This window comes from Lathyrus oleraceus, chromosome 7, assembly GCF_024323335.1.
Source record: "Lathyrus oleraceus cultivar Zhongwan6 chromosome 7, CAAS_Psat_ZW6_1.0, whole genome shotgun sequence".
Lineage (NCBI taxonomy): Eukaryota > Viridiplantae > Streptophyta > Magnoliopsida > Fabales > Fabaceae > Lathyrus > Lathyrus oleraceus.
Genome location: NC_066585.1, coordinates 20205651 through 20230859, shown reverse-complemented (window position 1 = coordinate 20230859; position 25209 = coordinate 20205651). Strand labels below are relative to the sequence as shown.

At 36.6% G+C, this 25209-nt stretch overlaps 1 long non-coding RNA gene across 1 annotated transcript; it reads right to left on the bottom strand.

Moving 5' to 3' along the window:
- Positions 1 to 536: 536 nt before the first annotated feature.
- LOC127107000 (uncharacterized) lies at positions 537 to 9005 on the bottom strand. The gene is made up of 3 exons (XR_007795596.1): positions 8819 to 9005; positions 2829 to 5610; positions 537 to 2717 (listed from the first exon to the last, which is right to left on the bottom strand). It is a non-coding gene; the product is annotated as an uncharacterized LOC127107000 (long non-coding RNA).
- Between the last annotated feature and the right edge of the window lie 16204 nt (positions 9006 to 25209).

Genomic DNA, 25209 nt, shown 5'->3' with positions numbered 1-25209 from the left:
AGCCACAAAGCACCAGCGAACCAGGCTCTGATACCACTTGTTAGACGGTGTGGCTAGTAACCGAGAGGGGGGGTGAATAGATCACCTCTTTTTAAAATAAACGGATTTAAAAATCTTATCAGAGTTATTGAACCTTAGCGGAAAATTACAGTCCCGAATCGACTTCCGTCTATTTTGAACCGCTACTAGAAAACCGGACACGCGAATTTATTGTTGGATTTGAATTAGAACGATAGAGATTATTAACACCAGAATCTTATCAAATCAAATGCACTTATCACTAAATCCTAATTCCAATGAATAAAACTCAGCTGACAGTTTTGTCAAACAATTGGTGTGTATGTGATCAATGATGAACAATGGTGGAGTTTAGATAAAGAAGTTTTCTTGCCACTATTGTATTACGAAATGTACAGCCACAACACACCAACTGAAATCACAAAACCGTTGAAAACGTAAAGAGAGATAAGGAAAGAATACGATACGCAGAGATTTGGTAAGGAAGTTCCCCACTGTCGTCCTCGCGTGTGGGTACGTCTCCTTCTCAATTTCAAATGAAATTGAGAACTGTAATTATCAATAATGCCGAATTCGTTGATACAAGGTTATAATACACAGACAGAAATCTAAGTCCCAAGATCTTCTTCTTGTATAAACCTCCACTTGATCTGAGCTCGATCAAGAATTTCCTGCAAGAAATTGCAAACAATTCACCGGTTCCACGACCTGTTTGCGAAATTACCCAATTTCCAAACCTTACGCTACAACTGAATCTGTTCTGCAAACGTGACTAACAAACCCGATAGAACACTCCAGTTCTTGAAGGACAAACCACTTGGTTTTTCCTCGAAACCCCCTTCAACCTTCAACTCAGCTAGATCCTCGATCGTTCCACTGAACACCTCAGCTAGATCCTTGATCGTACCACTGAACGTTATCTCGTTGATCCTTTAATCCAAAGAACAAGAATGATTATGTGTTGATGTTCTTGAATAAAAGAGATTGAGAAAATGAAGAAGATGAAGTCTCTTTCAGGTTTCTATCTGCTCCAACAATTGCTGCTACACACTGCTTTGATTAGTGTTTCAACTGTTTTTCACTTGTGAATTCGTACTTTCTCCACTGCTGTCAAAATACTTCTTATATATGAAAGACAGAAGTTGTTAGTAGACAAAACAGAATTATGTATTGATACAAGAGTTTATGCATCGATACATACTGTAGCCTTGATTAATTTTAGAGAATTAATACAAGCATGTATCGATACAAAGCTCGTATGTATCGATACATAGAGCATTTTAACTAGGCATGTATCGATACAAAGCTCGTATGTATCGATACATAGAGCATTTTAACTAAGCTTGTATCGATACAAGGCTCGTATGGATCGATACATACTGAAGCAAAAACGTTTTGTGATTTAAAACAAATTTATGTATCGATGCAAAGGAACATGTATCGATACATACTGACACAAAACAGTTTTTATGAGTTCTTTTAAGAAATGTATCAATGTGAATCTTTATGTATAGACACGAAACAATAGTATAGGCTAAAAACACAAATGAAACATGTAAAATAATGCACAACCAACAATTGGACAATGATCACACAATTTGCTATCATTCAAAACTTATTCAAAGTAAAGAATTTGCTCACACAAATGCAACCTTATGAGTAATGGTTAGAAAGCTTGTTGAATAAGGAACAAATGCTATGTTGATCAAAACTCCAATTGGGCCTTGGACTTAATGAAATTTGAGCTTGAAGTGTAGGGTGCAAAACATGCATTTGTGAAGTTTCCAAATTTGGCCAATGTTCAAGCCCTTCTATTTCAATGATGAAAGCTCCAAATGATAAAATCTTCAACATGAAAGTTGTATATCTTTTCAAGAAAATCAATTTGGACTTAAATTTTGTATCATTTGGATTTTTGATGAAGACGTTATGGATACTTGAAGTTGGACTTTTTCACATTTCAATGCATTTGGTCTAAAGTGACCTATAATGTTTTGCATTATCACATGTATTTCTTTTGAGATTTTGAAATTTTGATCAACATAACATTTGAAGTAGACACATTAAGATTTCCAATGCATTAAGTCTCATCCCAAAATCATGAAAAATGAATGAGTTATGTTTTTGGGAAGATGACCCAAAATTAGGGTTTCAATCAAAATGACCTATAATGTATTGGAATGGATGATGACCTTCCAAGCTTCAAATAAAATTTTTATGAACATGAAAGTTGTTCATATGGTCATTAAGAACATTTTTTCTCTTGGGATCATCTCCATTTGACCAACACATGAAACGTTAGGTCTCAGTGTATTTCAAAATAGTCAGATGAATTGACTGATCAACTTCTCAAGTCCACACCTCATATCTTGATGAGTTGATGATTGAGGGCACTCAAATAAGTTAAAATATGCATGATATGATGAATTAAATAAATTCCCTTGATTGTATTTGATCATGGGTTGAGGTTGCTTCATGAGCAAGACATAGTTGATGAATAGATGAATTAGGGTTTCCTTGGGAAACAAGCCTCAAACCCTTTGACTTGCTTTGATCAAAATGATGAATTGAGATACTTGGGAGGCATATTTGATAGATGATAGCTTTGGGAACCATTACCATGCTTGCTTTCATCTTCTCTTGACTATATCATTGCACATAGGATCTCCTAGAAGCTTTTGACCTTGTGACTGCTCAAGCTACAAACAAGAGATGTTAGTGACATATTTTTGTGCTTTTGAGTTAATAAAAGAAATGAGGAAAGCAATAATATACAATTCAAGCATGCTTGGTGATCTCAAACCACTCACAAGAGAGATCCCACCCAAAGGGAAGGAGCCAAGATGCTTATGATCCTTGAGGCTATGCAAATGCAATGTTATGATGCCATGAGGGATCTTAGGGTCAAAATTGGGGTCTTACACCTACCACACAAGAACAAACAAATCAAAAAGTTCCACAATGCAATAGAAAGAATGGAGAAGAGTGAGTTTAGAATAGGGGTCCTTTCAATTCATCTTCAAGGTCAAACTTCAAATAAAATGAACAAATAAAGGTCAAACTTCAAATCCAATTCAAATCACTTGGATAAGTCCAATTGGATCATCATAAGTCTAACATGGTCAAACAAGGTTTGACAAATTTCTCATCATTTTTTGAAAACAGAAACTAATTTTAAACAATTAAAAATGAAGAAAAATAACATAATTGGACTAAAATCTCAAATAAATCTCAAATCAATTAAGAAATTGATGAGAATATTTTTCATAGATTCATCATCATCCAAAGATGTTAAGAACATATTTTTGGCATTTTTGAATATCAAAAAGGATTTTAAATGAATTAAAAACAACCAGAAATGAAATAATTCACAAAAAATATTAAATGGAATCACAAAAATAATTAAAAATCTTTTTTAGAAACTAGAATTTAAGAGAAAATTTTTGTAATTGGTCGCATATTTTTGTGATTCCAAATAAAGAAGTTATGAAATTTTAAAAATAATTGGAATAAAAGAAAATAAAATGGAAATTCAGAAATTGGAAAAATCCACAGGCGTCAGATCTCACTTCATTAACTAACGTGGTTGATCATGTGGCTGGGAAGCGCGCGCGCACGGTACACTTTGGTCAACAGCGTGGCACAATGAATTAAAATAAGTCATAACAACAAAGGGTTGGGATTAGATCTGGAAACATTCATCCAAGGGCCAGTGTTTGGACGCGTGGGGACGGTGGTGGAAACCAGCGTCTTCTCCGGTGAGAAGGCCAGTTCCGGCCACCAGTTGCAGGTTTTCAAAACTTAACCATAGCACGCGATCCATATACCATTCGAAAGTTAGGGTGATGTACATCACCCCTGTGACCTTAGTTTTTGCTCAAGACTATTATAGAAGAAGAAATCTGAGATTGAAAAACAAGGTACTCAATCTGAACTTAACCAATTCTCAAAATTAAAACCACAAATCAATTGCCTCTCACATGAGGACTTCAGAGATGCCAACCAAACCAAGCAATGCACAATAATAAGAGAGATTCGAATCAAAACAGTTATGGTGAAAACCTTTGAAGTGCAGCTTGTGTGAGCTTGATCGAATCCAATCCTTGAGTGCAGCTTGATCTTGAAGTAACAAGGAAGCAAGGCTAAGGAATTAGAAGCCAAAGATCAACCAAGGAAGTTGAAATTTGAGCTTGAAAAGTGAAGAAAAAATTCAGAATTCCTTTGAGTGAGAGTTAGGGTATCAGTTGAGTAGAGCTTAAGGCGCCTTTAGGTTACCATTTGAAGTGAGCAAGCATGTCTATTTATATCCACAGCTGATGCAAGGCATGATCAAACTCGTGTGTGCATGAACTTGAGTCCTCCATGCATGGGCCTGTACAGGCGCATGTGAGGCCCAAAACCACTTGCAATTGAGTGCTGAACACTAATGAATGAAGTTTGGACATGCAGATGGCAAGGCAATGGAGTGTGCAAGAAGATTTCACTTGGTTTCCATAAATGATCACAAAACTTCACCTCTTCGAAAATACCATTTGGAAAATTGAAACATAAGCATGTGGGTAATGGTTAGAAAGGTCTTGACATAAGGAACAAATGTTATGTTGAATAAAAATCCATTTGGAGTTGGGAAAATATTGAAAACTGGCCATAAAGTTCAAGGTACAAAACATGTATTTGAAAATTTTGCCAAAATGGACCAACTTCAAGCCCTTTTGTTTCAACGATGCAAGCCTCAAATGACAAAACCTCCAACAACAAAGTTGTAGAGATTTTCAAGAAAATAAAATTGGACTTATCATTTGGATTTTTGATGAGAAAGTTATGGGCACTTGAAGTTGGACTTTTTCACATTTCAATGGCTTTGGTCCAAAGTGACCTATAATGTTTTGTATTATCAAATGTGTTTCTTTTAGGATTATGAAATTTTGTCCAACATAACAATTTAAGTAGACATCTTAAACTTTCCAATGCACTTGGTCTCACCTAAAAATTATAAAAAATGAAGGAGTTAGGTCCTTGGGAAGTTGACCCAAAATTAGGGTTTCAGTCAAAATGACCTATAATGTTTTGAAATGAATGATGACCTTCCAAGTTTCAAATTAAATTTTGATTAACATGAAAGTTGTTAATAAGGTTCTTAAGAACAGTTTTTCTCTTGGGGTCATCTTCATTTGACAAACACATCAAAAGTTAGGTCTCAGTGGATTTCAAAATAGTCAAATGAATTGACTGATCAACTTCTCAAAGCCAAACTTCAAATCTTGATGAATGAATGATTGAGGATACTCACATAAGCTCATATATGCATAAAATGAAGAATTAAAGAACTTCCCTTGATTGTATTTGATCATAGGTTGAGGTTGCTTCATGAGCAAGGCACAGTCAATGCACAGTTGAATTAGGGTTTCCTTGGGAAACAATCCTCAAGCCCTTTGGTTTATCTTGATCAAATTGGCAAATTGAGATACTTGGGAGACACATATGATGATTGAGAGCTTTGTGAACTATTGTCATGCTTGCTTTCACTTTCATCTGGCCACTTCAATGGGCATATGGGCCTTCTAAGAGCCTTGAATCACATGACTGCTTGAGCTTCAAAACAAACAAAGTTAGTGACATATTTTTGTGCTTTTGATTAGTAGACAAAATAAGAAAAGAAATAATATACATTTCAAGCATGCTTGGTGGTCTCAAACCAACTCACACAAGTCCCAACCCAAGGGTTAAGGAGCCAAGATGCTATGATCCTTGAGGCAAATGCAATGTGCAATGATATGATGCCATGAGGGATATTAGGGTCAAAATTAGGGTCTTACACATTCAAGCTGAAAGGCCTCTCTGAACAAGTCCGCAACGACTTTATCAGAGACGCTGGCATTAGACTTCAAGAGCGCTTAGCCACTTTATACACAATACACGGAGGCGCTAGACCAATTGGCGTCTCCTCTCACTTTATACACATGGGCGCCAATTGGATTGACAACACCATATGCTGTAGCCAATTCAATTGGCGCCCCTCTTTAAAATTAAGGGTAGACGGTAATTGATCTGACACCTACGTCTTAATGTTTTTTTTGAAAGTGGGATAGTTTGGGAATTAAACTGAAAAGTGGGTTATTTTGGATTATTTTAAAAAAAAGGGTTATTTGAGTAAAAAATTCTTTTAGTGACACCTACAAAATCGTAGGTATAATATTTACTACTTATAAAATTATGATACATATCGCCATTGCAACTGTAGGTAAAATTATGTTTGTAGTTAGAAGTTACAATGACATTCAATTTAGCGTCAAACCACACTCATTATAGTTGAGGCTAAAGGAGAGTGTCACAAAAAGTTTTGCAGACTTTCTACATACAAATATTTGACTTTTAGTGACAAATTATGAATATCACGCAAAATCAATTTTCTTATAGTGACTTTAACCAGACCCTTTGCTGAATAACGGTAAAGGTACTCCATGTCACCTTCAAATCATCATCTCTCTTCAATTCAAGCATTGTGAACCATATCTTCCCTTCGTTGTCTATCGAGGGTGAACGTTACTCGAGTTTGATAACTCTCTGTTTTTTTGAATATTACAGGAGATAATTCAGTTTGATTTTCAGATCAACGAGAAGTATGCCCTCTCAGATCGGATTCCAAAACTGCAAAATCGACTGAATAAGTCATCTTCGTAGAAGTAGCACCAACAATTTTCAGAAGTGGAAGTCTATACTTGTTTGTTTTGTATGCCGAGTCAATTATGAGCACGGTGAAAAAGATGTTGAACAACTTGAAGGAATCGGGATGACTCCAAAATGTATCTCGAACAATGACTTTATCCTCACAAATTTTGTACCTCGAAGCATAGTCGTCATCTTCCAAAAGCTTTCAAGAGGTGTTGCATCTCAGATCTTGATCCTCTTACCACTTTGTCGTCTCGAGCAGACACGTTGTATATTTGCTTGATATTTGAAACATTTAGAAATCTTTTACGTTTCAAAGACGTGAGTATGTTTTTTGAAGCTACCACGTTTATGTTATGTCTGAAACAAAATTCCCTCTTCTCCGACACAATATAATCTCCGAAAATATCGCTAAATTTTTACTTATATATGTATCAGTTTGATTTTGATCAACTTTTGATTAAAAGACAATGAAGGAGAGAATCTTAATATTTGTTCAAAACATTTTCACTAACATTTTTTAATATTAGTGTTGTGTTGATGACCGTGAACAAAACAACTCGGCAATATAAAAGAAAAATATGAAAGAAAAAGAGTCATGTATCACTCTTATTTTTTAATAAATCTCAATTATTTAAACAAAGATAAATATTTGATAACACTAATTTGACTCTTTCGTTTTAGATGTAACATAGACTGATAATAATTATTTATAACTTTTAATTTGTTTTGGCGACGATTCCAAATGTTTTGGTTATAACTCGTAGAATGAAAGGTCTGCCAGTCGTTCGCCCAAAGTTATTCTTTCCATGGTATTCCCTTACCTCTTATAAGAAGATGAAATTTAACTGGAAATCACTAGAGTTACTGGATATCTAATTGGAAGAATTGTTCAAAGTGAAACAGTTATTGAATCCTATAACTTTTGCAACCATAATGCCGAAAGAATTGAACAAATTAGTTGCAACACCGAAAGAATCAAAGCAATTGCAAATATTTGGGAGGGGTTAACAATTAATTGCAGTAGGAAATGTCAAACTACATAATTCTAAAATAACTTAGGAATTAACTGAGTTGAGAAATATGACTGGAACGAATGTCTGCGTATGCATTACCGTCGTGACAAAAATGTTTACCAATATTCTTAATCTAACATATAGCATGCAGTCGACTGCATTATAAATTCAGCACACATCATCTGGTCCTAAGAATTTATACATCCTTCTAAAAGAAGAACCCAAAAGTGATGAAAAAAATCACAAGCTTCAATAGTCCTACCACTACTACAAACGACACTCAAGAACGAATTCAACGAAATAAAATCCTAACACAACCGTAAACGTCCATGACCTCAAAATAGTGACTTAAAAATGCAACAAAAGAAATAGGAGATGATGGATGTTGCAATACAGAGATATTTCTAGGTCGACACATCACTTTTGGGTGAGTAGGGGAGAGGAATACGAGTGCATGTCATGAAACAAAGATGGTAATTATAATATAGAAGGAACCTCCCTAACAGATATGCATATTGATCATCTTATTTGTTATATTCTTTCAGCTTTTCAAAAGATGATATATTTATTCCATTTTTGTACTAATAAAGTCTAACCTGAACAAGAAAACCCAAAATTTATGAAGTCTCAATAGATAATGTGGATTGTAGAATTATTAGCAACACGCTACATAACATAACAAATGTCATATGGACAAATCTGCTATAAAGTTTATGGACAGAAATGATGAAATTGAACATAATAGTTACTAAATATTTAAAAGTTTTAATCCAAGAGTAAGTTTTGTAAAAGATGTATTCAATAAAAACTTGTTGAGCAATGCAACACAATCTCAGTGTAAAATATTATATGTGGATTTTTTTTAATTGAATAATTTAACTCTCTGATCTTGGATTCTTGTAATTTTAGTCAATAACAGAAATTAAGTAGTAAAAACTTCTAGGAAGAATGTTTAAACAAAAAACATGAAGGACAAAGCAAGTGTGTTTAGCAAAAGTCGCGTGATTGTACGTCACAAAAAGTTTAGAATAAATTTTGAATGCTGAAGTCAATTTGGTTGAGGCATTTTGACAAACACCTTATAAGCAAGTGAGAAACTAGTAATTTTAACTAACCTTATAAGTAAGTGAGAATCTAAATAGCAGAATCAGTGCAATAGAGGAAACAATGAGTGTAGTTCTTGTGCAGAACACTTGCTTCATCTGGATATCGCAGATACAGACAAAAAAACATAACATCCCTCCATTTTTCATTCACCACATCCGTGTACTCTTGAGCATCCATCCACTTCTCATTCACCATATCTTGTGCAGAACACTTGCTCGTTAATGGTAATTCTCAAAGAGATGGTTTGAACTTGTTTGATGTGGAAATCGCAGAAATAGACAAAAAAAACATAACATCCTCCACTTCTCATTCACCATAGTCGTGCACTCTTGAGCATCCCTCCATTTCTCATTCACCATATCCGTGCACTCTTAGTGTTTTCTTTTTTTTTTCATTTTTTCCTATCCTTCACTCTTCTTTCCTTATTTATGTCTACATTTCAATTTATAAATCAACACTGCATCCATCCATCCATCCATCCGCAGAACCTCCATTTCTTTCTTCGCTTCTTCTTCATTGATCGGGAAAAGAAAGCTCGTTTGCAGGTCGATTTCCGCCTACATCCCTTTCTAAAGTTATATACTTTACATAATAGTATATGGAATGGGTATAGGTTATACTTCATTGGTCGGGAAAAGAAAGCCCGTTTGCAGGTCGGTTTCGCTTACATCCCTTTCTAAAGTTATATACTTTACATAATAGTATATGAAATGGATATAGGTTATAATATCATATCTACTGTTGTTTTTGTTAATATACTTGGCTTTTTTTTTTTTTAGTTATTATCAACTTTGTGTTTTTCTATATGATCTTTTTTTGCCTTTGTTTCTTTCACTAATTATTTTAATTATACTTGTTTTTTTATTATTATTATGAACTTTGTGTTTATTCATATTATTTTATTTTATTATTTTTTTAAATTGTTATGAACTTTTCTTTATATTTTTTCATTGTTTACTAATATTTTAGTCTCCTATATAAAATAAAATGCGCAAAAAGAATATTAAAAATATAAATTTATATTATATAATAGTAATATTAATAATAACAAGTGTAGTAATCTTTTTCATTTGATTTATTTTTTCTTTTTACAGGAAATATGAAATATTTAACCAATTGGATCACAACTAAAAATCTAATATCAGCCTTACTTTTAATATTTATGATTTTTATTTTATTTTTTATCAAAGACGTCTCTGCGATGCATCAAATTACTCCTCCCATACCATAAAGTCAACCAACATTTCAGGTGATAATGAATAAGGTTTTAATCAATCAACCTTCTGATCTATCATTTAATCAAATGACTTGTCCAATATGTCTACTGGAGTTTGTAAATAATGAACCATTGTACAAATTAAAATGTGAACATACATTCCACAAGAAATGTATAATATCATGGTTAGTAGAAAAAATTAAATTTTGCATCATTTGGATTTTTGATGAGAAAGTTATGGGCACTTGAAGTTGGATTTTTTCACATTTCAATGGCTTTGGTCCAAAGTGACCTATAATGTTTTGTATTATCACATGTGTTTCTTTTAGGATTATGAAATTTTGTTCAACATAACAATTGAAATAGGCATCTGAAAATCCAAAGGAGTAATACGCTCACTAGGGAAATAGAGACTCTGGGGGGAAATAAGGGTAAAAATGCGTGAGCAGGTCACGACTTAAAACTTGCTGGGAGACACGAAGGGATTCCATGAAAATAAATCAAATGGAAAGACTCGAGCTGACGCAAAAATGCATGTATTGGGGAATATGCCAATACAACAAAACTATCCACAAAAGATACTTTGGATAAAAATATGGACTCAGGGGGAGATGTCCATAAAGGACCCAGCTGAGGAAAACAAGTGAGGTATTACCGGTTACTGGGTAATAAACTCAAAGAGACATGTGATCCAAAACACCTGCATAAGGGTGAGAGGACAACACGCTCAGGAAGAAAGAATATCTAAGACTGGTATAAGGGTGAGAGATATCAATCATCCGAAACATCTGAGGAAAACCTAAAAGGTATATTTCAACTCAGGAAAATCTGACTCCACAGGGGACAAAAAGTCATAATAGGGAGCAGAAGGAAGGAACACCAGGGATACCGGTTACTGGGCATATAATAGGTGACCAACCAGGCGTGAATTGGGGAATATTTCCAAGACACTCATCATCCGAAAGGAGGGCTGAAAAAGCAAACTCGATTCATGGGATGGGTATTCGATTCCATAAGGAAATATGAATCTTACTCAATTAGGGAAGAAAAGACTTCGATTGAAGAGCGCATGAGATATATTATTTATTATCGTTAGAACGTAGATAACATACTCGCATGGAGGATTATCCACAACCGGTTACTGGGTTAATAAAGGATAAATCGACCAAAAAGAAAGGACATCGGGATACCGGCTACTGACTATAAAATGATGACCAATCCAAAGGAGAAACGATCATTACCAAACAAGGGTAAATGAAAGATGACTCGCTGCGGATACATTGACAAAAGCAATGATCTGGGAGATATATCACCGGTTACTGGGTGGTATACTCGAAAGTGGAAGAATATCAATACCGAATATTGGATAAAGATAACTGTCGCATACGCGAAAAACAACCGGCGGGAAAAGACACAGAGCCGCCACCGTGCGTTATTTATCCCAAAGGAGGGAAAGGAAACGCTCGAAGTAAACCTAGAAAGGAAAGGAATGGTCTTACGACCAGAGATTGCTAGGATCGGGAGTCGGTTACGCAAGGGGAAGGTATTAGCACCCCTCACGTCCGTCGTACTCGACGGGATCCACGCTCAGAAAGAATAGAATAAGGTTGCTAATAAAAACTGCTCAAAGAATGCACACACACTGGAATAAAACACAAGTGAAAGAAGACGGAGAAAGGGGACTCGGCAGGATGTCGCATCCTGGGCCTACGTAGTTTGTCAGAAACAAACATCAGAGTCAACGTAGTTCGGGTAAATGGGGAACAGACTCGCTAGGAGATCGCATCCTATGCCTACGTATCTCATCTGGAATGAGAATCAAAGCTGTCGTAGTTCGGCTAACGCACGCCGAAAGAAAACGCTAAACCAAAGACGCTGAGACGTCGGAACAAACACACAACAAGAAACGGAATGCCAATCAATGGTCTTACATCTGACTCCAAACAAACAAACGCAAACGGGAAATGGAATGCCAATAAATGGGCTTACATCCAACTCCTAACAAACAACAAACAAACGGGAAACCGAACGCCAATAGATGGACTTACATCAGACTCCAGACAAGCAAACGCCAACAGGAAACGGAATGCCAATCGTTGGTCTTACATCCGACTCCTAACACACACGCGAAAAGAAGAAGGGTCTCGATTGCAACTAGGGCAAGAGAAAAGGAAGGTCTCGATCGCAACGAGGGCGAGAGAAGAAGAAGAAGGATTAATGTTAGTCGTCAGTCAAACTCGACAAGACATCGCATCTCGTGCCTACGTATCTCATCTGGACATGAGAATCAGAGTTGTCGTAGTTCGGCTAAACTATTTCTGCTTGTTTTTTGTTTTTTAGATGAACGACGTTACTACGCAATCTACCGGATGCTCGACCTTGGGAGACTTACTCACCTGTAGTAGAAGGAGTCAACGTGTCCTTAAGAGAAGATCAAGTTTGTTTGTGTTTTAGGAAAGCTCACGCAAGAAAGGAAGTCCTAGACGAAGGAATCGTGCTACCTTAATTGACATGCAAACGAGAGACTATGCGAAGTCTAGCAAACCTAGGGGGATACAATCACACCACACAAAACATATAACATGAAGTAAACACACCAACAAGGGGGCTCAAACATCAAGGGTGAGGCTTTAGTCAAGGGGTCATATCAACCTCGACAAACAAGTCGGGCTTTAGTCAAGGGGTCATATCAACCTCGACAAACAAGCCAACTGGAAGGGTATCTGAGGGCTCTTAACCACTGACATTGACCGTCAGGGTGAGCAGATGAAAGGTAATGAGGGTAAGACCTCGTAACTCTTAACCCGGGCCTGGGTGAGCTTCAATCAATAAAAACGTGGGGATCCAGAATGAGGGACCCTACTCCACTTGACTGACTCTATATACAAGGATCTTGGGTTAGGTTCAAGACCCTCAGCACGTGGTGCGAGCATAATGAACGACTCAAACAATTAGCAGGGGACTGACTGCTAGTCCCTTCTATCTGCCAATTGCCTCTTCACTTAGGAGGACTTAAGTATCCATGCCTCGACAAGGAGGTCTTTAGCACAACAGTAAACAAACACAGTCATTGCCTCTTAAGGAGGACTTCAGCCAAATGCCTGCCAAAAGAAACGACAGGGCATCCAGACTACATGGAGTTAGAGGATGATTACCTAGGTGGTATGCCAACCACAAGCAAAGCAAAGCTCAAGCAATGACCTAAAGCAACTAAAGTACCTGTAAGAAAGTCAAACAAGTCAATATTCACATTCAGACAAACCAAATAGACAATCAACAATGGTTCCTCAATATGTACACAATACAAGTCCTATGTGCAAACAACTCAAGTGAGTTCACCACCGAAGGACCTACAACACAATCAAGGTTAGTGGATAATGTAATATGCATCTCAAGTACTGAGATCAACATCCATCATTAGAGCTAATTGCTTGAACCTGAAATACAAAGCTCAAAAGATGAGTACAAACCACTAGTACCAAGACTAGGGTCAAAGGCAAAGCAAAAAGCCAAAACAGCAGCCAATATTCAACATGAAGCACATTTATTCAAGTAAGAACATGTCCTGAAAAGTATCAAAGCCAAATCACAAGGCAAGGTCATCTAATGATCATGCTAAGGCAAAGGCAATCACAAAGCACACAATTGGACGTCAAGAGTAGAAATTCCATATTAAAACAGAAATGAATCAAATAACCATGGAAATTTTTATGTGCACACAACATGTTAAACACAAGCATCATGCAAAAAATTGGAATCAGAAAAGCTCAATTGACATGTATATGAAAATGAACAAGAGCAACATCAAATTGTGTGACACACATTGTCACACCATACATTCATGTGTCTAAAACAGAGATGGAAAATGATAAAAATGCACAACCAAGCCTCAAAAATCAAGCAACATATTAGGAATCAGCATACCAAATTTCAAAGAAATTGGCCAAACAATGAGCATTTCACAAGAGAATTAGTACAGCATGTCACATTTTGCATCATGTTCAAATAACAGTCCACAATTAAAAATCCAGAAATGATAAAATCATGAAATGAATACCACAAAATAATAGACATCAAGATGAACACGTGGCAAAAAATTTGGATTAAATTGGATGCATATTCTATTTTTTATGATTTTTGCAAATTGGATGAACAAAAATGAAATATCAAATAAATGCATGTCAAAAAGTGGAGGGAAATGGAAATGATGCTGAAGTTTGAAAAAGTGCTGGAAGTGAGAATCGAACTAGGTTCATATGAAAATAGATGTGCTGGAAACAATAAAATCACAATTTGTACACGGCTAGGAATCGAAGGGAGGTAATGGTCAAGGTAGCGCGTTTCAGCCAAAACGCTGTAGTTTCACTAATGAAGTGGCAAGCCTAGTCAGAGTCAAAGGTACGCGTGGACCAGGTCAAGGAACGGTAGCCTATCAATTGGACAACAGGCATGAACGCGTGGCACACACAGGGATAAACCCTAGCGCTTGAACCAGGCGGAGGCCAGAGGCGTTTTCCACCGTCTTCCTCGTTGAGACGGTGGCGCTACAGTGCATCATCCAATTTTTTTTCCAGAAACAGGCGTATGATACATGGTTGGAAAGCTTATTTCATGAGGAACACGGATTGAGCATTATTTTGGAAAAATTCTCAATGGATAAAGCAAATCAAACAAAAACATTTTCACATTCAAAAGTTCAACTCAAGATATCTCATGCAATATCCAACCAAATCAAATTCTATTTACATCAGCATGCTCAGCAGTGAAAACTCTACAATATCATGTGCATAAAATTAAGAATCATGAGGTTTGAAATCCAACCTTCTTGAAGAGCAGTGGATGAAAACAGTGGATTCAAGCTTCCTCCAGCTCTAGTTCTCCTTCCTCGACCTTGCTATGAAGTCTAGTACACGAATTGATTCTTGAATTGGCTTGGATCTTGATCAATTTGCAACCTCCATGTTCATCTTCATGAGCTTGATGTGCACGAATCTTGGCCAAAATCTTCAATCCAGAGCTTCATCCTTCATCAATAACACTTGCTGAACACGATTATGCAATAAAATTCATGTGCTATGTGCAAGAATTTGAAGTTTGAGATGAGAGCAAAAATGGAGGGAAAAGAGATCTAGATCTAGAACTTGTGAAAACTGAAAAATTCTGTTATGATTAAGGCTTTATATGACATGTTAATCACTTTACTAATGGTAATTAGACTTGGCTAATGAAAAGTTAATGAAATATGAGGTGCATGGCAAAATTATCAAAAACACCTATGCATGGCAAGGCACACGTGAACAGTGTTATGTGGAGGTGTAGAATCACTTAAAATCAGTTCATGAACAAAATGGCATTGGAATTTTTCATGTATGATGCACCAAATTTAAATTCTTCATTTTCCCTCCAAAACACTCATGTATGCACCAATGGTCATGTGATGTGATTTCATGCAATGCAATGATATATTTGGAAAATATGAATCATAAAAATTTTCGAGAGTTGTATGAGATAAAATTGGAAGGAGTTCCTACCTAAATAACCTAGTTTTGTGTAATCCGCCTACGCGGACTTAGAACGAAGTGAAATAGGGATCTCGACCCACTAGAAAATCTTCCAACGGGATTTTCCGAATCAAATGATGAGGGTCATTTGTTTTAAGTAAAATAGTGGGAGCATATTTAATTAAAGGCCTAATTAAATATGTCAATGATACTTATATTTTCATTAATCCTTATGTAGATTACCATGACAACAAACACCTCTAACAACATCTTGCGAACAATCCTTGACAAGGAGAAATTGTCTGGGACAAATTTTCTGGATTGGCACCGAAACCCGAGGATTGTCCTCAAACATGATAAAAAGTTGTATGTCTTGGAAAAACCTGTTCCTGAAGAGGAACCTCCTAGTTCTGCACCTAAGGCAGAAAGAGATGCTTATAAGAAGCATGTCGATGATGCCAATGAAACTGCTTGTCTCATGCTAGCTACCATGAACTCAGAATTGCAAAAGCAACATGAGAACATGGCAGCGTTCGATATGATCGAACACCTGAAGATGCTCTATCAAGAGCAAGCAAGGCATGAGAGGTTTGAAGTTTCAAAAGCCCTTTTTCAAGGCAAGTTAGCTGAGGGAGCCCCTGTAGGTCCCCATGTACTCAAGATGATTGGGTATGTGGAAAACCTTGAGAGATTGGGTTTTCCCCTCGGAAAGGAACTTGCGACCGATTTGATCTTGCAATCGTTGCCAGATAGATTCAGTCAATTTGTCCTAAATTTCAATATGAATGATATGGACAAATCTCTTCCAGAACTGCTCGCCATGTTAAGAACTACTGAGCAGAATCTGAAGTCAAAAGGGAAGTCCATTATGATGATCGGAAATGGAAAGAGACAGAACAAAAGGCCCACTAAGCAAGGTGATAAAGGGAAAGGCAAGGAAGTTGCCAAACCCACCGTTGCTGCTTTAAAGCCTAGTGGAGGCATAGCAAAAGAAGGCACCTGCTTCCATTGCAGTAAGACCAGACACTGGAAGAGAAACTGCCCAAAGTACCTGGAAGATAAGAAGAATTGAGTAGAGACTTCAACTTCAGGTATTTTTGTTATTAAAATTAATTTATCTACTTCTGCATCATGGGTATTAGATACTGGATGCGGTTCTCACATTTGTACAAATGTGCAGGGACTAAAAAAGAGTAGAGATTTGGCAAAAGGTGAAGTCGACCTACGAGTTGGCAATGGAGCAAAGGTTGCTGCTTTAGCCGTAGGAACTTATGTATTGACTTTACCTAGTGGTTTAATAATTCAGTTAGAGAACTGTTATTATGTACCTGCAATTAGCAGGAATATTATTTCTGTTTCTTGTTTGGACAAGTTTGGTTTTTCATTTATAATAAAGAACAATTATTGTTCAATTTATTTGAATGATATATTCTATGCTACTGCACAAATGAACAATGGACTATATGTCCTTGATCTTGAAATGCCTATTTATAACATTAATACTAAAAGGATGAAACCTAATGAGTTAAATCCAACTTACCTTTGGCACTGTCGATTAGGCCACATAAATGAGAAGCGCATTTCCAAACTCCATAAAGATGGACTCTTGGACTCTTTTGATTATGAATCATATGAGACATGCAAATCTTGTTTAATTGGAAAGATGACAAAGTCTCCATTCACAGGAAAAGGTGAAAGAGCTAATGATCTTTTGGCCCTCATACATACTGATGTATGTGGACCACTGAACATACCAGCCAGAGGAGGTTTTCAGTACTTCATCACATTCACTGATGATTTCAGTAGATATGGTTATGTGTATTTAATGTAACACAAATCAGAGTCCTTTGAAAAGTTCAAGGAATTCAAGAATGAAGTACAAAACCAACTAGGTAAGAATATTAACACTCTTCGATCAGATCGAGGTGGTGAATATTTAAGCCTAGAGTTTGATGACCATCTGAAAGAGTGTGGGATCCTATCCCAGCTTACTCCTCCTGGAACACCCAAATGGAATGGTGTATCTAAGAGAAGAAATCGAACCCTGTTAGACATGGTCCGATCCATGATGAGTCACGTCGATCTTCCAAACTCCTTTTGGGGACATGCACTATTGACAGCAGTTTACACATTTAACCGTGTTCCATCCAAAAAGGTTGAGAAGACACCATATGAGATATGGAGTGGTAAGAAACCACATATGTCTTACATGAAGATTTGGGGTTGTGAAGTTTATGTGAAACGACAATTTCAACTAAGCTTGAGCCCAAATCTGACAAATTCTTATTTGTGGGGTATCCTAAAGAAACAAGAGGGTATCACTTCTACAATCCTTCTGAGGGCAAAGTTTTTGTCGCTCGAACTGGAGTTTTCCTAGAAAAGGATTTTATTTCCAAAGGAATCAGTGGGAGGAAAGTAGAGCTTGAAGAAATTCAAGAATCACAAGGCATTGATACACCTATGGAGGAATTAGAGCAGGAAACACAAATAGTTGTGCAACCTGCTCAAGTAGAACAAGACCAGCGTAGGTCAGGCAGGATACGTCACCTACCTAAGAGATATTGGTATCTCATAACTGATCAAGGTGATGTATTACTCATGGATCAAGTACGAACATGAGCCCTGTGTCTACAAGAAGGTTAGTGGGAGCATGATCGTTTTCCTGGTATTATATGTAGATGACATATTACTCATTGGAAACGATATCCCTACCCTGCAAAAAGTAAAGTCTTGGTTTGGGAAATGCTTATCTATGAAGGACCTAGGTGAAGCAGCCTATATATTAGGAATTAGAATCTATAGAGATAGATCACAAAATTGCTTGGCCTAAGTCAGAGTACATAGACAAAGTGCTGAGACGCTTTAATATGAATGATTCCAATGGTTATGTGTTTTGCTTAAATGATGGCACTATGAGCTAGAAAAGTTCAAAGCAAGATACAGTTGCTGATTCTACAACCGAGGTCGAGTATATTGCTGCCTCAAGTGCAGCAAAGGAAGCTATTTGGATCAAAAAGTTCATTAGTGAACTTGACATAGTTCCTAGCATTGTGGATCCCATTGGTATCTATTGTGATAACAATGGTGCTATCGCACACGCTAAGGAGCCTAGATCTCACCAACGATCCAAACACATACTTAGGCGTTATCACCTCATTCAAGAGATAATAGATAGAGGAGATGTGAAAATATGTAAAGTACCTACACTTGACAATATTGCTGACCCACTAACAAAGCCTCTTGCGCAGCAGAAGCATGATGGCCATACTAGATCAATGGGCATTAGGGGTATGCCTGATTGGCTCTAGTGTTAGTGGGAGATTGTTGGTGTAAGCCCTAGAGGCCAATACTTTTGGTACTTGTATCGAATTATTTATTAATAATAAAAGGCTTTTTCTTTATTATGTTTGTTTAATAAAGTCCCTAGAATAGCTAGTCCGTTTAATGTATCAAGTATGACTTAATCATGAGATCAGATTAAACATAAGGACACTATTCTTAAAATATCCGTAGTCGAGCTTTATTGTGAAGAGGGATAACATTAAAGCATTAACACTATTATGTTTGTAGACTGATGATCACATCTCATGGATCATGGATAAAGAGTTATCAAGTCTTAAACATAGGTATGAATATTAAGAGTAATATTTATACTGGATTGACCCGCTATGAGAATCCTATATAGAATGTTATGCAAAGTGTCATAAGTTATTCTCATGGTGATAATGGTGTATACCACTCTTCGACCTGAAACCACTATGGACCCTAGATGTAGAGTCGAGTGCTTTATTGCTGATCCAACGTTGTCCGTAACTGGATAACCATAAAGACAGTTGATGGATACTCCATAAAGCTTGCTGAGGGACATGAGTGACCTAGATGGAATTTGCCCATCCTGCGTAACAGGATAAATGTCTATGGGCCCAATATTGAACTGGACAAGGATGACACGGTCTATGCCTTGTGTTCAATATAGACATAAGGGCAAAAGGGTAATTATACACATAATTATTATCACAGAAGGATTTGTCAGATCACATGACATTTTCGTGACTTGGGTAGCAGTGATGTGTTGCTAGATACCGCTCACTGTTTATTATGTTAAATACGTGATTTAATATAATTGCCAACGTTGTGAAAACCTACAGGGTCACACACAAAGGACGGGTTGATGAGAGATAGAGTAACTAAGGAACATCGTAAGGTACGGTGCACTTAAGTGGAATACGAAATATGGTAAGGTACCACACGCTTAAGTGATTTTGGGCATATTATAAGATATGGGCCAAAATACACTTAAGTGGGCTTTTTAGCTTGAAGCCCACACAAGTGGTTCTATAAATAGTACCCTTGGGTAGAAGCATTGTAACTCTCTAATTGGAATTTCGTTTCCCTCTCTCTCTCTCTCACTCAAAGCCTTCATTCGTAGCAGCTAGCACTGAGATTGAAGGAATCTGTTCGTGTGGACTGAGTAGAGGCGTTGTCATCGTTCAATGTTCATGATCGCCACAAGAGGTAACGATTCTATCACTGATCATGCCCATTCGTAAGGATCACTAAATGGAGAAATTTTTAAATTCCGCTGCGCCTTGGACGGCAATTCTCCTTCAGTGGTTGTAGAGGCGTTGTCATCGTTCAACGTTCGTGATCGCCACAAGAGGTAACGATTCTATCACTGATCATGCCCATTCGTAAGGATCACTAAATGGAGAAATTTTTAAATTCCGCTACGCCTTGGATGACAATTCTCCTTCAGTGGTTTGAAAATCTGATGGAAAACTGTATTTCGTCTTGCGTTAACCGGTTAACCAAATGCGTTAACCGGTTAACACTGTTTGAAAAACTTAAAATTTTTATTTCGTATTGCATTAACCGGTTAACCATATGCGTTAACCGGTTAACACTGTTCCAAAAAGTGTTTAGAAAGCACGACTCTTGTGCAGTCACAACCCCAATCGCATAACTCTCTGACAACACAACCTTTGTGCCGTCACTAACCCTGATGCACCAATTTCAGACCGTCAAACACATCTTGATTGTTGATTCAGTATGATTGATCAATATGTTATTGCTTCACCATACTAATGTCGGATCAAGAAGCAAACGACCATTGATCGCTCAAAGGAAAACAACCATTGAGTGTTTCAATGAACGAAATGAGAACACTATATCATATATAATGTATTTTGCATCAGGATTACATATATCATATATATAACTTGATCGATCTCAATTTAATCTTTGATTCATTCTGTCTTTAATCGTATTAATACAGAAAATAAACAGTTATCACTCGAGACCGGAAGATAAGCTGCACGAAGCCTCTTCACCTCTCTCTCATAAGCTGCTTCTATATTTTCCTTCTCCTTGGCGAGTCGATCATACTTCCTCTTCCAAAACTTGGATGACTGAGGAAGAAGAGAAGTAACCACATCATCGGGCTCATCAATAACCTGATGCTCTATAAATTCTATCACAGCATCCTTATCTCTGAGTTGCTGGAGTAGTTCCTCTCGCTCACGAACCCAAGCACGCCAAAGATCTTCATCTCTCAACTCGTCTACTCCTTGATTAGGGAGGGTTGAAGGCCCAACCATAACCATAGAGGTAGGTCTCAGATAGTCATAGGGCATACGGTACTCAAGTGCTCTTCTCCTCACCCAAGAGGTGTAGGGTTCCAAAGCTATACAATTCTTTGGACCAAGCTCTTTCCTTCCCTTCTTATGAATCTTGCGCCAGGCGCGGACCATCCTTCCCTTCAAGTTCTGGGGATCTTTACCCTCTTTAAAGAACACACCTTCTAACAAAATGTTATTAGGTTTATCCTTTAAGGGGAACCCAAGTTGACGGCGAGCCAAAATAGGGTTGTAGTTAATTCCACCACATGTACCAAGAAGAGGCACATTGGAGAATTCACCACAAGAGTCAATAATCTGGACACCATCATATACACGGTTATACCAAAAGATATCATCATTAGTGAGAGACATAAGTCTCTTGGACCACCATAGACATCCTTTGTTCTCCTTGAAGGCAAGTGTCTGAGGCAAGTGCGAAATAAACCACTTGTACAACAGAGGCAAACAGCACACAATGGTACCACCACCCTTTGCATTCCTCATATGCAAAGAGAAATAAGTGTCACCCAATTGTAAGACCTTAATTTTGACCCTAAGATCCCTTATGGCATCATAACATTGCTCATTTGCATTTGCCTCAAGGATCATAGCATCTTGGCTCCTTACCCTAGGGTTGGGACTTGTGTGAGTTGGTTTGAGACCACCAGGCATGCTTGAATTGTATATTATTGATTTCCTTATTTTTTTTACTAACCAAAAGCACAAAAATGTGTCACTAACTTGTTTTGTTTTGAAGCTTGAGCAATCATGTGATCCAAGGCTCCTAGGAGGCCCCTATGCCCATTGAAGTGGCCAGTTGAAAGTGAAATCAAGCATGACAATGGTTCCCAAAGCTATCAATAATAATATATTCCTCCCAAGTATCTCAATTTGTCAATTTGATCAAGATAAACCAAAGGGCTTGAGGATTGTTTCCCAAGGAAACCCTAATTCAACAGTGCATTGACTGTGCCTTGCTCATGAAACAACCTCAACCTATGATCAAATGCAATCAAGGGAATTTCTTTAATTCATCATTTTATGCATATATGAGCCCATGTGAGTGTCCTCAATCATCAATTCATCAAGATTTTTAGTTTTGACTTGAGAAGTTGATCAGTCAATTCATATGACTATCTTGAAATCCACTGAGACCTAACTTTTGATGTGTTTGTCAAATGAAGATGACCCCAAGAAAAACAATGTTCTTAAGAAGCATATGAACAACTTTCATGTTCATCAAAAATTCATTTGAAACTTGGAAGGTCATCATTCATTTCAAAACATTATATGTCATTTTGATTGAAACCCTAATTTTGGGTCAACTTCCCAAGGACCTAACTCCTTCATTTTTCATGATTTTGAGGTGGGACCAAGTGCATTGGAAATTTTAAGATGTTTACTTAAATTTTTATGTTGGACAAAATTTCATAATAATAAAATAAATACATGTGATAATACAAAACATTATAGGTCACTTTGGACCAAAGTCATTGAAATGTGAAAAAGTCCAACTTCAAGTGCCCATAACTTTCTCATCAAAAATCCAAATGATGCAAAATTTAAGTCCACATTGTCTGTCTTGAAAAGATATACAACGTTGATGTTTAAGGTTTTGTCATTTGAGGCTTGGATCATAGAAATAGAAGGGCTTGAAGTTGGTCCATTTTGGCAAATTTTCCATATACATGTTTTGTACATTGAACTTCATGACCAGTTTTCAATATTTTCCCAACTCCAAATGGATTTTTTTTCAAGATATCATTTGTTCCTTATGTCAATACCTTTCCAACCATTACCCACATGCCTATGTTTCAATTTTGCAAATGGCATTTTCGAAGATGAGAAGTTTTGTGATCATTTATGGAAACCATGTTGAATCTTTGTGCACAAGCTAATACAATGAAATCTGCACGTCCAAACCATCTCACACTCATCTCAGCTTGCATTTGCAATTCATTTTGGGTCTCCCATGCGCCTGTACAGGCCCATGCATGGAGGACCCAACTTCACATGCACACGAGTTCCTTCATGCCTTGCATCAGCCTTGGCTATAAATAGAAGGCTCCATTCACTTCAACCTAAAGGTGCCTGAAATTCTGCAGAAGTGAAATCCAAACCCTCACTCAAAGGAATTTTGATTTCTCTCTCAATTTTTCAAGTTCAATTTTCAACTTCATTGGTTGATCCTTGAACTTCAATTCCTTAGCCTAACTTCTTTGTTACCTCAAGAGCAAGCTGCATCAAAGAATTGGAGTAGATCAAGCATTGAAAAGCTGCACTTCAAAGGTTGTTATTCAAACTGTTTTCATCAGAATCTCCTTGGATATTGATCATTTTTTGTGTTGGTTGGTACCTCTGAAGTCCTCATGTGAGAGGCAATTGATCTGAGCTTTTAATTTCATGAATTGAATGAGTTCAATTTGAACACCATAATTTTCCATCTCATATTTCTCTCTATATAGAGATCGTGAGTGGAAACCAAGGGTACATGGGTGATGTACATCACCCCAGCTTTCTAATGATGTATGGATCGTGTATTATGATGAAGGTTTGAAAACCTGCAATTCTGGCCGGAACAGTGAGTCTCACCGGAGAAGACGGTGGTTTCCACCACCGTCCCCACGTGGACGAGTTCCTGGCCCTTGGATCTGGCTCCTGGGATCTAATCTTAGTTGTGCTTTGTTTTGACTTATTTTAATGCAGCGTGTTTCTCCATTGACCAAGGTCTACCATGCGCGCGCGTCTCCCAGCCTTGTGATCAACCACGTCAATTAATGAAGTGGGATCCAAGCGCTGTGGAATTTTCCAATTTTTAATTTCTGTTTTAATTTTCTTTTATTTCATTTTATTTTAAAAATTCATAACTTCTTTATTTGGAATCACAAAAATATGGGACCAATTGCAAAAAAATTCTCTTAAATTCTAGTTTCTAAAAATATTTTTTAATTATTTTTGTGATTCCATTTAATATGTTTTGTGAATTTTCTTTTTTATGGTTTTTTTTAATTGATTTAAAATACTTTCCAATATTCAAAAATGCCAAAAATATTTTCTTAACATCTTTGAATGATGATGAATCTATGAAAAATATTCTCATCAATTTCTTAATTAATTTGAGATTTATTTGAGATTTTAGTTCAATTATGTTATTTTTTCTTCATTTTTAATTGTTTAAAATTAGTTTCTGTTTTCAAAAAATGATGAAATTTTTTGTCAAACCTTGTTTTACCATGTTGAACTTATGATGATCCAATTAGACTTTTCCAAGTTGATTTGAATTGGATTTGAAGTTTGACCTTTATTTGTTTATTTTAATTCAAGTATTATTTTAATATTCAAAAATACCAAAAATATTTTTATTGTTTCTTGACTTCTAAGCTCCATCTCACTTCTGTTTACCATTGATTGATGTTGATTCCATTCATGTTTGATCAATGAGTGTTGGTTATGTCATTTAAATTTCAATTATGTACATTCCATTTCTTCTTCTTCTTCTTCTTTTTTCTTTTTGATCAATGAGTTAATGATTGGTGGTTAGCCTTGACATATGAGGGGCTTAACCTTCTTTGATCCAAATCAAATTCATCTTGATCAAAGATCAAGTGAATTGCTTTGCATTAGAGATAGGTTGTTTCTTGATCAAGCAAAAAACCTAAACCCATACAAGATCATTCTTCTTTTCTTTTGGCATGGCAAGTTGTAGGAGCTTGGCTTACCAGTCATGGTCCTTAACTTGTGTTTGTTGCCTATAGTTTTATTGACCGACCTCAGATAGGTGTGACTACTACATTAGTCCACTTACGATTGCTTAACATAGCGCTAAATTGCCTTATGGCACACTAACACTAACTACTAATTACTAACTTTTTAATTCAAGCATTTAATTCTTGCAATTTACTTTAATGAAATTTAATTTCTTGTACATTAATTCATTTGTCTTTGCCCTTTGCTCACTTGAGCTCATGTTTATGTTAATGCAATTTGCCTTTTGCTCACTTGAGCACATTATTGTGTATATACTATTGCCTTGTGCTTGTTTTGTTTGTGTTTGTGTGAACCCA